Source organism: Oryctolagus cuniculus, chromosome 5, assembly GCF_051225735.1.
Source record: "Oryctolagus cuniculus isolate XC-2025 breed Fujian yellow rabbit chromosome 5, ASM5122573v1, whole genome shotgun sequence".
Taxonomy (NCBI): Eukaryota; Metazoa; Chordata; class Mammalia; order Lagomorpha; family Leporidae; genus Oryctolagus; species Oryctolagus cuniculus.
In genome coordinates this window covers 50,277,332-50,289,586 of record NC_142871.1, presented here as the reverse complement: position 1 = coordinate 50,289,586, position 12,255 = coordinate 50,277,332, and the positions used below count along the sequence as shown (strand labels likewise).

General features: G+C 37.6%; 1 pseudogene; it reads right to left on the bottom strand.

Annotated features, from left to right (window-relative positions):
* Nucleotides 1-2,274: 2,274 nt before the first annotated feature.
* Nucleotides 2,275-3,378, bottom strand: LOC138849859 (membrane cofactor protein pseudogene; annotated as a pseudogene).
* Between the last annotated feature and the right edge of the window lie 8,877 nt (nucleotides 3,379-12,255).

Genomic DNA, 12,255 nt, shown 5'->3' with positions numbered 1-12,255 from the left:
ACCAGGATCTGGAAACAGCAATAATGGAAAACAAGATGAGGTATAGGGCTCAAGAGGGCACTGTGGAAGAAGGTGTGGACCCAGGATTGTGTTACCAAAAGGCATCATTTCCTAGTCTTTCTGTTTTGTAAAACCAAGTTTCACATGTGCATTTGCTCATCTCATCTACACACACCTCTGTGTATAGGTGCACACTTATAGAAGTGCCTTTTATATAGTTTATTTAAAAATTAACGATTCTGTGCAGATGTTCTGCAGTTGTTTGAACCCATTAAGAGAACTGCATCCGGTACCAGAGTGCCTTGGTTCACTATCATGATCTTGCTCCTGCCTCCAGCTTCCTGCTAATGCAGACCTGAGAAAGCAGTGGTGATGTGTGCCTAACGCCCACTCGGGAGACCTGCACTGAGTTCTCAGCTTCCTGTTTTTCCCAGCTGAGACCTGGTAATTGGAAGCGTATTGGAATGTGAACTAGCAGATGTAAGCTTGCTCCCTGTGTCTATTTATCTCTGTCTCTCTGCTTCTCAAATACATTTTTAAAAATTGAAAAAAAAAGATAATTAATTCTATCAAGTTTCTATACCCCAAAGATAATTGGACAAGTACTCTGAATGTCTTTTTGTTTTTTCCTGGCTTTTAATTAATGTAATTATAATTTATTGTATTTTGTATCTTGTATATTTCTTTAATTCCAAATGATAGCATTTATGTTTCTACATACTCTTTACAGTCATTATTTTAAATATAGCTTAAGAGTTCACAGAAAAGACAATTCTATAGTTTTATTTAATCCTTTTTTTCAAATTTGGAGAATTTTATTTCTCTTCCTTTTTAAAGATTTGATTATTTATTTGAAAAGCAGACTTGAGAGAGAGAGAGAGATGGAGACAGAGAGAGAGAGAAAGATCTTCCATTCCATTTAATGGTTCAACTCCTCAAATGACCACAATACCCATACTTGGGTGAGGCTGAAGCCAGGAGCTTCATCTTTGTCTCCCATGTAGGTGCAGTGGCCCTAGTACTTGGTTCGTCTTTTGATTTCCCAGGCCATTATTAGGGAGCTGGAAAGGAAATGGAGCAGCAGTGACTGGAACTGGTGCTCAGATGGGATGCTGGCTTCCCAGGCAGCAGTTTGGGTACACCAGAACATCACCCCCTCCCTCAGCCCCCTTTCAGCTTTCTTACAAATTTGTTTTTCCTTCCTTCCTCTTTCCATCTCTCTCTCTCTCTGCTTCTGTTTATTCAATCTCATCTTAATAGAAAGTGTGTGTTAAACTCTGAATATATTTGGAACACTTACAGAAGTGATAATCTTCACTTCATGGAAATATTTTTGTCCTTAATATGGGATACTGAGAAACCTCATGATGGGGAGTAAATTGTGCTAACCACATACCTCCAAAAAAAATCCTCTTGGTTCAGGTTCATGGAAAGTTCAATAAAAAGCAAATGTATTTTTGTGCAAAAAAATTAAAACCCATAGGCAGTTCTTTTATAATACACATTTTGTAAGGTCTTCTTGAACATTTTTTGTTTGTATGAATTTCAAAATTATGAAATTTGTGTTTTAATATCAAAATAAATTTATACTTTAGTTTCATTTTCCATAAATTTTGATGTTTATTTGTATATTTTTGCATTTGTGTATGTTTGTATATGTATTTTACAGGTAAAATTAGCATGCACATATGTGTGCAAAAGGTATATGTGTGTATTTGTAAAAGCTTTGTATGTTGAATATTATGTAAAAACATGTCATTTCATGAAAAAGTGCACTTTCATGAGTGGTACTTAATCTTTAACAAAACATATTTCAAAGTCACTTTCTTTACCTTTGAAATGTAATTCCATTATAAACTATATTTTTCTCAATTAGCAAATTTTAGACAGAAATCAATCCCTCCACTTAATTTCATACTGGATGTTTGTTGACTTGCCCTAACAAAGCAAAAACAATTATAACAAAAGAGGCCATGTGTTCATACTCAAATTTATGCACATTTCAAAGAAGTATCCAAGAATGATGGCTATATTTAAGTCATCTTAAAATGTTAGCATTATGACTTAACAGTTTCAATCATGATAGTTAAGTTAGAGAACAGCTATTGCAGATTTGAGGACTTTAATAGAATTCAAAAGATGAAGTGGTGCTAGTTGAAATCATTCAGTTTCCTCTGAAGGCAGAGGTGATTTATTGATGTAAGTGATATATTCCGGCACTAACTTGTTTTCTTTTTGTTCTTGCTTTGGAGATATTTGCAAAGACACACACAATTACAATTCCAGTACAGCAATAATAAAAGCAAGGATCCATTCAAGTATATCCCTGAGGTCAAGTGGTCTGTCATGGGGACAGGTATACTGTACGACAATCGATGTTCCAGATGTAGTCCTGGTAGGAACCGACCCAGAAGGAATGGAGCTTGAAGGTTTCGAAGTATGAGGATTGGTCAGTGAAGGACACAAAACTCGGGATCTTGCAGTGGAAGGCGGTTGTCCTTTAAGACATGATGGAATAGGGGGTTGCCAAGTACTATTATCATTACAGGTAATTAATTCGCTGCCGTGAAGGTAAAATCCCTGATTACACTCAAACGTAACCTTAGCGTTATAGCAAAATTTTGTCCCAAATCCTGACACCTGCCTTCCATTTGTGAGTTCTGGGAATGGGCATTTGACCACTTTACACTGAGGAGGGTCACTACTCCATTTTCCAGGCCCAACACAATACAGCTGACTCTCTCCAATAAGTGAAAATTCATCTGATCCAGACGCCCGATTGCACGTGTAAGTTACGGCTGCTTGATATTCAAATGCATCACTGCCAACTCCGGAGTGTGCTCCATTTGGTATGTCTGGAGGTGGTGTACACATAATCCTTTCACATCGTGGAGGACTGCCACTCCACTGCATACCTGTATCACTGACTTGGCAATACAGAATACGTTCACCAATTAAGTGATAACCCTCATTACACACATATTCAATCTGGTTCCCGTATTCATAGCTTCCATTTACGACGTTAACTTGACTATTTAGGGGTTCAGGTTGACGTGGACATGATTTTTTATAGCAAGTATCCTTTGAGATCTGTGACCATTGTTGATTCTCTTGACAAGTAACAAATTTGGGCAGAGGCCGCCGGTGACTGTATCCTAGCCTACACTCATATTCCACTCTCTCCCCCACATTATAGGAGGATTTAATGTCACCTTTGGGCCTCATACTTTGAAATCTTGGTGGCTCACCACAGGTGTTAGAGGAGGTAGATGGCAGGAACACCAGGGTCAGCAGGAGAATCCCGAGAACCCACGGGGAAGCAGAGGGACCCTGGCAGTGGTGAGGTGGTGCCTTGCGCAGTGCGGAAGAAGCTGCCATTTTCCCGGAGAAGGGCGGAAAACCTGAGGGCCAATCAAGTACTTGGCCAGTACAATGGGAGTGCTTTGTGAGTGCGCTGATCAGACGCAACAATCCCCACACTTGCCAAGTGTCAAGGGTCAAATGACAGGTGGGCATGGCAATAGTACACATGTCAGAAATCACAAAAGCTATTTTAGAGGGGCTCCTAGCCAGCTCTTTCACATGACTCAGGGGTCAGTATCAATATAATCGTAACTCATAGATTTCTCTCTTGAGTAAAAGCAATAGCTTTTTTTCCATAAAAGTCTCCCTGCCCAATATTTACGGGGATATTCTGAATCACCGGTGTCCTAAATTTTAGGATTTTATTCATAAGCAAGGGTTCATTTGAAGGTCTCAAGATGTCCAAATGAACAGGAAAAAAAAAATGAGATTAGGAAATAAGAATAGGCAATCATAGATGTTTTAATATGTAGGCTATCCATGGGGTCTTATGAGTATGAATCTCATCAAGCCCTTTGGTAAACTATGTACCATATATCGAGAAGCAGCTTACAAATGTTCGAAATGTTGCATTTTTAGCATTGACTTTGTTTAGAAGTGTCTCCAAGTTTATCAATTCCATAATGCTTACAGAAAATGTTTCCTTGCATCTGAATAAGACAATAAGAAGGGGACACTTGAGGTGCATTATTGTCAGAGCGTTGAACATCATATGTTTTGGTAATATTGTTGTGTAGCGGGAAAAATTGTTGCCTATGACACTGGCATACCACAAGAGCACTGGTTTGAGTCATTGCTGCTTCGGTTGCAATCCCACTCAATGATAATGCACCTGGGAAAACAGCATTACTTGGTCCCCTGCACTCACACGAGAGACTCAGAAGAAACGTTTGGTCCTGGCTTCAACTTGGTCCAGCCCGTTCATTTTAGGTATTTGGGGATTGAAGCATCAGATGGAAGATTCTTTCTCTCTCTCGCTCTCTCTCTCTCTCTGTCTCTCTCTCTCAACTGTTCCTTTCAAATAAATACCAACACCCTCACTATACCCCCCCCCAAAAAAAAAGAAAATTACATATTTCAGTGAAGAAAGCACTCAAGTACAAGAAGGTGGGGGATGGGATTTGGAGGTATCTATTACAGTGAATTTACCATGTCTCTCTTCGATTGTACTGTACTTATTATTATGTTTTATGTATTTATGATTGATGCTCCTTTGGGCTTTCCATCCAAGGCTCACAAGGTTTTTAGCTTCTAGAGATAGACTATGTCTATAAAGCTTTTCCCATTCTCTGCGCCATAATTCTCTTAAGCAACCAAAGCACAGGCGAGAGACTATACCCAAGGACATTGAAATGCTTGTTTTTGATTGGAGAGAAAAATATTGACGTAGAAATAGACTTGAAATGAGGAAGAGAAATGTGCTTTTTTAGGAGTCCCACACTGAAGGTGGCCTAACTGTTTTTGTGTTTGGGCTCATAGCTTTGAAAAGTTCCTGTATTTCAATTTCATATTCCAATTGCCTGATTTTTATCACTCATATTTTTATACAGCACATTTTTAGTTTTCCATGTTCTTGGAAGAAATCCATGTAGAAGTATTTATTTGCCATTCATATGGGCTTTCTTTATGCCATCTTTGTTGTGAATTTTGGAAGAGGAAGGGGAAAGAGAAGGACAAAAAGAAAGGGTGTAATGGATGGAGGTAAAAGAGGAGGAGGAGAGAGGAAGAGGGGTAAGGAGAGGAGGGGTTATTAAAGAGGTAGGGAGAAAGAGATGGATATGTAGTTACTGAGCACTTCAAATATAATCAGTCACAGCTCTGTTCAATTAAATCTAACATCTACCTCCACCACTTCCTTGGGAATATTCTCATCATTTTCACCAAACACATATTGCCATATCCAAACGACAATTAATAATGCAATTTGATCTGATTGATGCTCTTTTGAGATCAAGACTGTTGTATGTCACAAAATGGACATCTCTATTTGTGCATTTCACATAATTCAATTAAAAAAGGAATTCTTGGGGCCGGCGCTGTGGCTCACTTGGTTGAATCTCCGCCTGCAGCACCAGCAACTGATATGGGTGCTGGGTTCTAGTCCCGGTTGCTCCTCTTCCAGTTCAGCTCTCTTCTGTTGCACTGGAGGGCAGTGGAGGATGGTCCAAGTGCTTGGGCTCCTGCACCAGCATGGGAGACCTGGAAGAAGCACCTGGCTCCTGGCTTTGGATTGGCGCAGCACCAGCCGTGGCTGCCAATTGGTGGAGTGAACCAACCAAAGGAAAACCTTTCTCTCTGTCTCTCTCACTGTCTATAACTATACCTGTCAAAAAAAAAAAAATGAGTTCCTCACTTCACTAAACAGTCATACCCCTATTTCTGTCTCCATTTTGCACCCCCTAGTTACTTTTTATGTGAGTAGTTTGGTTCATAATCTGACTTCTGAGCAAAAGCCTGAAGTCATTCAGATAATTCTTTGCCATTTTTTCTATATTCTTACAGTTTCTATTTCCTAAAAAATAAAAAGAACTCTCCAAGGTTAGCAAATGTCATGACAGTATTTATTTGAATCTGTATCTACTCTTTGGAAATTCCTATCTCTTTCTAGAGCTTCTTAAACTTGTCCAGGTATTTTCAGTGAGTGTTTCTTGTTAACCTTAAGGACTTATTGTTTCTTTGAGATTTTGTATTATCTTTTGTTTGTCAATCAAATTTATTTAAGTATATCTATCTAGCAAATAAATTGTTGTGTTTCATTGGTACACATCCTGATGTTTTGATATACTTCTACACTGAATAGTTTACCACAATCAAGCTGATTAACATGTATCTCACCCCCAGAATTACCAAATTTTTTATTTTTTGTAATGAGAATATTTAAGGTGTGTTCATTTAGCAGATTTCAAATATAAAGATTAATATTTAGCACTAGGTACCATGGTGTATATATTGTATCTTTAGAACTCATTCACCCAGAATAACCAGAACTTTGACCAAATTCTTCCATTTCCCATCACTATTCCCTGGCAACAACCATTCTAGCCTCTGCTTCTATGAATTGGATGTTTTCTTTTCACGTATAATTAAGATAGTATTTATTTTTAGTGCTTAGCTCATGGCATCATGTTCTTCAGATTTATTCATCTTTGTACATTAAAGGATTTCCTTTTTTGTTTAAGGAATAATATAATATTCATATAAATGAGTATTCATATAAATCTATATGTGTAAGAATTTCCTTATTCATTAATACTTACAAGAATACCTAGGTTGACTCCATATCTTGGCTCTAGTGAATAAGACTGCAATGAACATGAGATTGCACATATTTCTTTGACACACATAGTCTCTTAGGATACACGCTAAAAAACAAGATTACTGGATCATCACATCAAAATATTATTTTTAATGTTTAAAATACCTCATACTCTATTGTTTTATCATTTTACATTCTCAACAATGCTTTGTTTTCTTGACTTTGATGTCAACAATTATTATTATTCATCCTTTTGACAACTGTCCTTCTATAAGGTATGAGGTGATACAACTTTGTAATTCTGATTTGTATTTTGATGAATTTGAGAATTTTTTCATATATTCTGTGATCATTTATGTGCATGTCTTCTTTATAGAAATGTTTATTTCCCAATTTGGCTCATTTTTATTGGGATTGTTTTCTTGGTATTGAAATTTATGAGTCTCTTGAATATTGAGTTTAGTAACCATTTTCAGATATGTGGTTTGTAGATAGTTTTTCCCATTTCAAAGGTTATCGTTTTATTCTATTGATCATTTCCTTTCTTGTGCAGAAACTTCTTAGTTTTACGTAATCCCAGCTAAAATTCAAAACTTTTAGTTTTATGTCTCTTTTTCCTCTTGCTGCTTATAATTCAAGGATCATGTAAAAAAAATCATTGTTCAGACCAGTGTCAAAAGCTTTCTTTTCTCTGTTGTTTTCTTTTCCATAAATTTCATGATAAGAGTTTGAGAAGATTTGTATAGGTTCTTAAAAGTGTTTGGTTGAATTCAGTAGTGAAACCATCAATTCCTGAGATTTTATTTTGTAAGAGAGTGTTTAAATATTGATTTGATCATCTTATCCATTACTGAGCTGCTTACAATTATTGCTTCTTACAGTAAAACCTGGGAAGGATGCATATCTAGGACTTTATCCATTTCTTCTATGTAACCAATTTTTGGCATGCTATTTTTCACTCTAGTCTCTTAGAATTCTATATTATTCATTGTTATGTCTAATTTTCCACTTATGTTTTTATTTCAATTACTTTGGTTTTTTTTTTGACAGGCAGAGTGGACAGTGTGAGAGAGAGACAGAGAGAAAGGTCTTCCTTTGCCGTTGGTTCACCCTCCAATGGCTGCCACGGCTGATCCTATGGCAGGAGCCAGGTACTTATCCTGGTCTCCCATGGGGTGCAGGGCCCAAGCACTTGGGCCATCCTCCACTGCACTCCCTGGCCACAGCAGAGAGCTGGCCTGGAAGAGGGGCAACCAGGACAGAATCCGGCGCCCTGACCGGGACTAGAACCTGGTGTGCCAGCGCTGCAAGGTGGAGGATTAGCCTATTGAGCCGCGGCGCCAGCCTCAATTACCTTTTAAAAAACACTTTCATCTCTCTTCCCTTCACTATAGGTGTTGTGATTTATGTCACATTTTACATACTTTATATTATTTGTCCATTTATATATTATTGTAGGTATAGTTATTTGTCATACTTTTTTCTTTTATATTTTATGCTTTGTTCAAATTTATTTTCTGATCATTTTACAGTATTTGAATATTCTGAGTTTAACTATATTCTCCACTTTAATATTAGCATATGTATTTATTTGGGGTTGTTTGATATTAAGAATTAATAATTTTTAACAATTTGCCACATTGATTTATATTTAGATGCTATATACATATATAGAATTGTTACTGGAAGCACATATTAACAACAAAAATGTGAGATTAATGACAATTATCATAAAGTGGGGAAGAAGATTATATTATCTTGTGCATGATAAAATTCAGTAAATCAATATTTATAACTCTATATCAAAATTAAAAGAAATGCTTCATTCATTTTCCTCTAAACAAAACAAAGGACATATTTACAAGTTCAAAAACTATATATATGTATATATATATATGTAGATAGATAGATATATCTATATATACATAGATATATAGATAGATATAGATATATACATATATACACACACACACATATATATACACATATTCTTTATTCCCATGACAGATGAAATGTAGAAGAACAAGATTGATTCCATATGATAGGAGAAGGCTCATTTGTCTAGGGAAAGTAATGATAAACAAGGTGCTCAGAGGAAAAGAATAAGCTAGAAATACAATTGTCAAACAGATCCTTAGTTAAAGAGAAAATCAGATGGAATTGAGGCTGGAATGGAATCCTTCAAGAATCAATCATAACCTTGAGCCATCTATTGGAGCATCCATTACCACGTGGAAGGAAGCTCTTGCTGCTTCACAGGGCAATGGTGCAATCACAGTCAGAATGGCAAATAATACTTCTTTTGGGGGGATCTTTTTTTTCAGGAAATTGCATTTACAATGGATGATGTATAGAGCAGTGTAATAACAGTGCCTAGGAGCCCAGAACTGTGCCATAACAGATTAAGCTGCTGCCTGCAGCTCCAGCTTACCAAACGCGCATCAATTTGGGTACTGGCTTCTCCCCTCCTCATCCAGTTCCCTGCTAATGCTCCTGGGGGAGCAGCAGCACATGACCCAAGTGTTTGGTCCCTTGCACCCACTGGGGAAACCCAGATGAAGGTTGGGCTCCTGGCTTTGGTCTGGCCCAGCCTTGGCCATTTGGGGAGTGAATCAGCAGATGAAAGCCTTCTCTTTCTGTTTCTGCATCTCCCTTTCTGTAACTCTGCCTTTCAAATAAATAAAACTTAAAAAAAATTTGCTTAGAACTGCCAGGATCATTTCCAGAAGAGATGACTAAAAGACTGAAATAGCTTGGTAAAGGGAAACAAACTGGGTGCCAAGTGCCCACACTCATAAGTGATGCTTAACTCTAAAGAGAGTGAGCTGCAGTAAGGGCTATGATTAGAAACAATTTAGTGGTGGCTGGCGCCATGGCTCACATGGCTAATCCTCCACCTGAGGTGCCGGTACCCAGGGTTCTAGTCCCGGTCGGGGCGCCGGATTCTGTCCGGGTTGCCCCTCTTCCAGTCCAGCTCTCTGTTGTGGCCCGGGAGTGCAGTGGAGGATGGCCCAAGTACTTGGGCCCTGCACCCGCATAGGAGACCAGGAGAAGCACCTGGCTCCCAGCTTCAGATCGGCGCTGAGTGCTGGCCGTGGCGGCCATTTGGAGGGTGAACCAATGGAAGGAAGACCTTTCTGTCTCTCTCTCTCTCTCACTGTCTAACTCTGCCTGTCAAAAAAAAAAAAAAAAAAAAAAATTAGTGGGATTTGGGAAAGCAGCCTGCATGAGGTGTGTGCTTAGGTGTAGAACATCAGATTGGCACTGCTGCTCTCTGTGATTCTGAGCATTTCTAATATTATCATCTACTCCTTACTTGAATTTGTTTTCTTTCCTTCTTACAGTATTTAGCTCTTTTTTTGAAACGTACGTTCCTTTGTGCCAAAATATTTTATGGATCATCATTGGATTCCTGGCCACTGATATATATTAGCTTTGAAAATTGATGTTTCGGGCCGGCGCCGCGGCTCACTAGGCTAATCCTCCGCCTAGCGGCGCCTGCACACCGGGTTCTAGTCCCGGTCCGGGCGCCGGATTCTGTCCCGGTTGCCCCTCTTCCAGGCCAGCTCTCTGCTGTGGCCAGGGAGTGCAGTGGAGGATGGCCCAAGTGTTGCACCCTGCACCCCATGGGAGACCAGGAAAAGCACCTGGCTCCTGGCTTGATCAGCGCAGTGCGCCAGCCGCAGTGCGCCAGCCGTGGCAGCCATTGGAGGGTGAACCAACGGCAAAGGAAGACCTTTTTCTCTGTCTCTCTCACTCACTGTCCACTCTGCCTGTCAAAAAAAAAAAAAAAAAAAAAAAAAAAGAAAATTGATGTTTCAGTGTTTAGGTAGTAATCATTTTGTAAGCATTTGAAGCAAGCATTATCCGACACAGTTGCCATACTATAATCTACAAAGGTTTTACATTTTTGGTTCTGTGATTAGAATTCTTTTTTTAAATTTTTGTATTACGTACTTTATTGTACTTTGTTTCTATATAGAGAACAAATGTCATCTATTCATATGTACAGTTTTAAGAGCATAGTTTCACTTCCCACTCCGTCCTCCTTCCTTAACTCCCACCTTTTATTCTCTTTCAATTCCTATTTTCTATTTTATAATGACATATTTTCAAGTTGCTTTACAATCACAAGCTTAGCCCTACAATAAATAGAGAATTCAGCTGGTAGTAAATAGGAAAAAAAAAAAACACATCTCATTCACATTACATATTTTGCATTCTTTATATTAATTACCCCAAGTCAAGAAAACATATGATATTTGTCTTTATGGGACTGGTTTATTACATGAAGCATAATTGTCTCCATTTGCATTGTTTCATTGCAAAAGAAATATTTTATTTTTTAATTACATGATATTTCATTGTGTATACAAACCACAATTTCTTTATCTAACCATCAGTTTATGGACATCTGTGTTGATTCCACATCTTAGCCTTTGTGTGTTGAGGTGCTGTAAATAGGGGTGCACAGGTGACTCTTTCTTATGCTGATCCATATACATATACATATGAATATGCTACAAATAACTCATAAAGTAATTTTTGCCATAGCATTGTTATTTAATTATTTCCTAAAAAACAATTATAACTTAATGATAACTTTAACTAGGCCCTTGGCGTTGAGATATTTGTACAGTAAAAGTAATGAAAATATATAAAGAATAGCTGAACATTGCAAATTGGAAGACATATTATTTTGGAACAGTTTCATACTTTTAACATTGTGACATCATTTATGCAAAGTCCTGTCACCTAAGGTTTAAAAAGAAATAATTAGCAAAAACATAGAGCAGCTTTGCAAAAACACATGTCGCACATCCTTAGGGGTACAGAAATAGATCTCCCAGGCAGAGGAAAATGTGACCAATGTGGACATGACACTAGAGGAAGGTGGATGTGCATTATTAATGCGTATGTTCATAATGCTTCAGTCCCACTAGGAAGACTGCACTCTTCATCAAGAAGTAAAATATCCCATGTTCTTTAAAAATCCAATGTCGTTTCCAGGACGTCTGAGGACAGATGTGAGAAAATTCATCCCACAGAAACAAACAGCATAAAAAATATACATTAGTTGCTGTAATGCTTTGGAAAAATGCTGACTTATATGCTGATTTTTTTTTATCTTTCCTCTTTTCTCCATTCTTTTTCTTTCCATTTTGCTTCCTTTGTCCTGTTTGCTTCAATTAATTCTACTAAGTGAAAAATATTGTGTTATTGTGGCCAATAGCAATGTTATAGCTCACATGAGTTATAAGGAAGTTAAGGGATTGACATTTCATTTTTTCAGGTGTTTCTGACACACATATGGTGCCTGTGGTCTCCTATATGATTGGAAAGGAGTACTGTGTGATGTATCCTTGTATTTATATGTACTTGTATGCATATGTATATGCCTGTTTGTGTATGTGTTTATATATATTTGTATGTAACCATTAACGTGTTCATGTATATGCAAGTGTATGTATATGTGTATTTAAAAAAACACCGTACCATGAATATTAGGTAAAATGCCTATCAAATTGGTGACATGATGCATTTTCATAATTAGCACTCATTTATCAACAAATCATATTTCAAAATCACTTTCTTTACCAATGAAATGCAATTTCATTTTGAACTACAATTCTGTA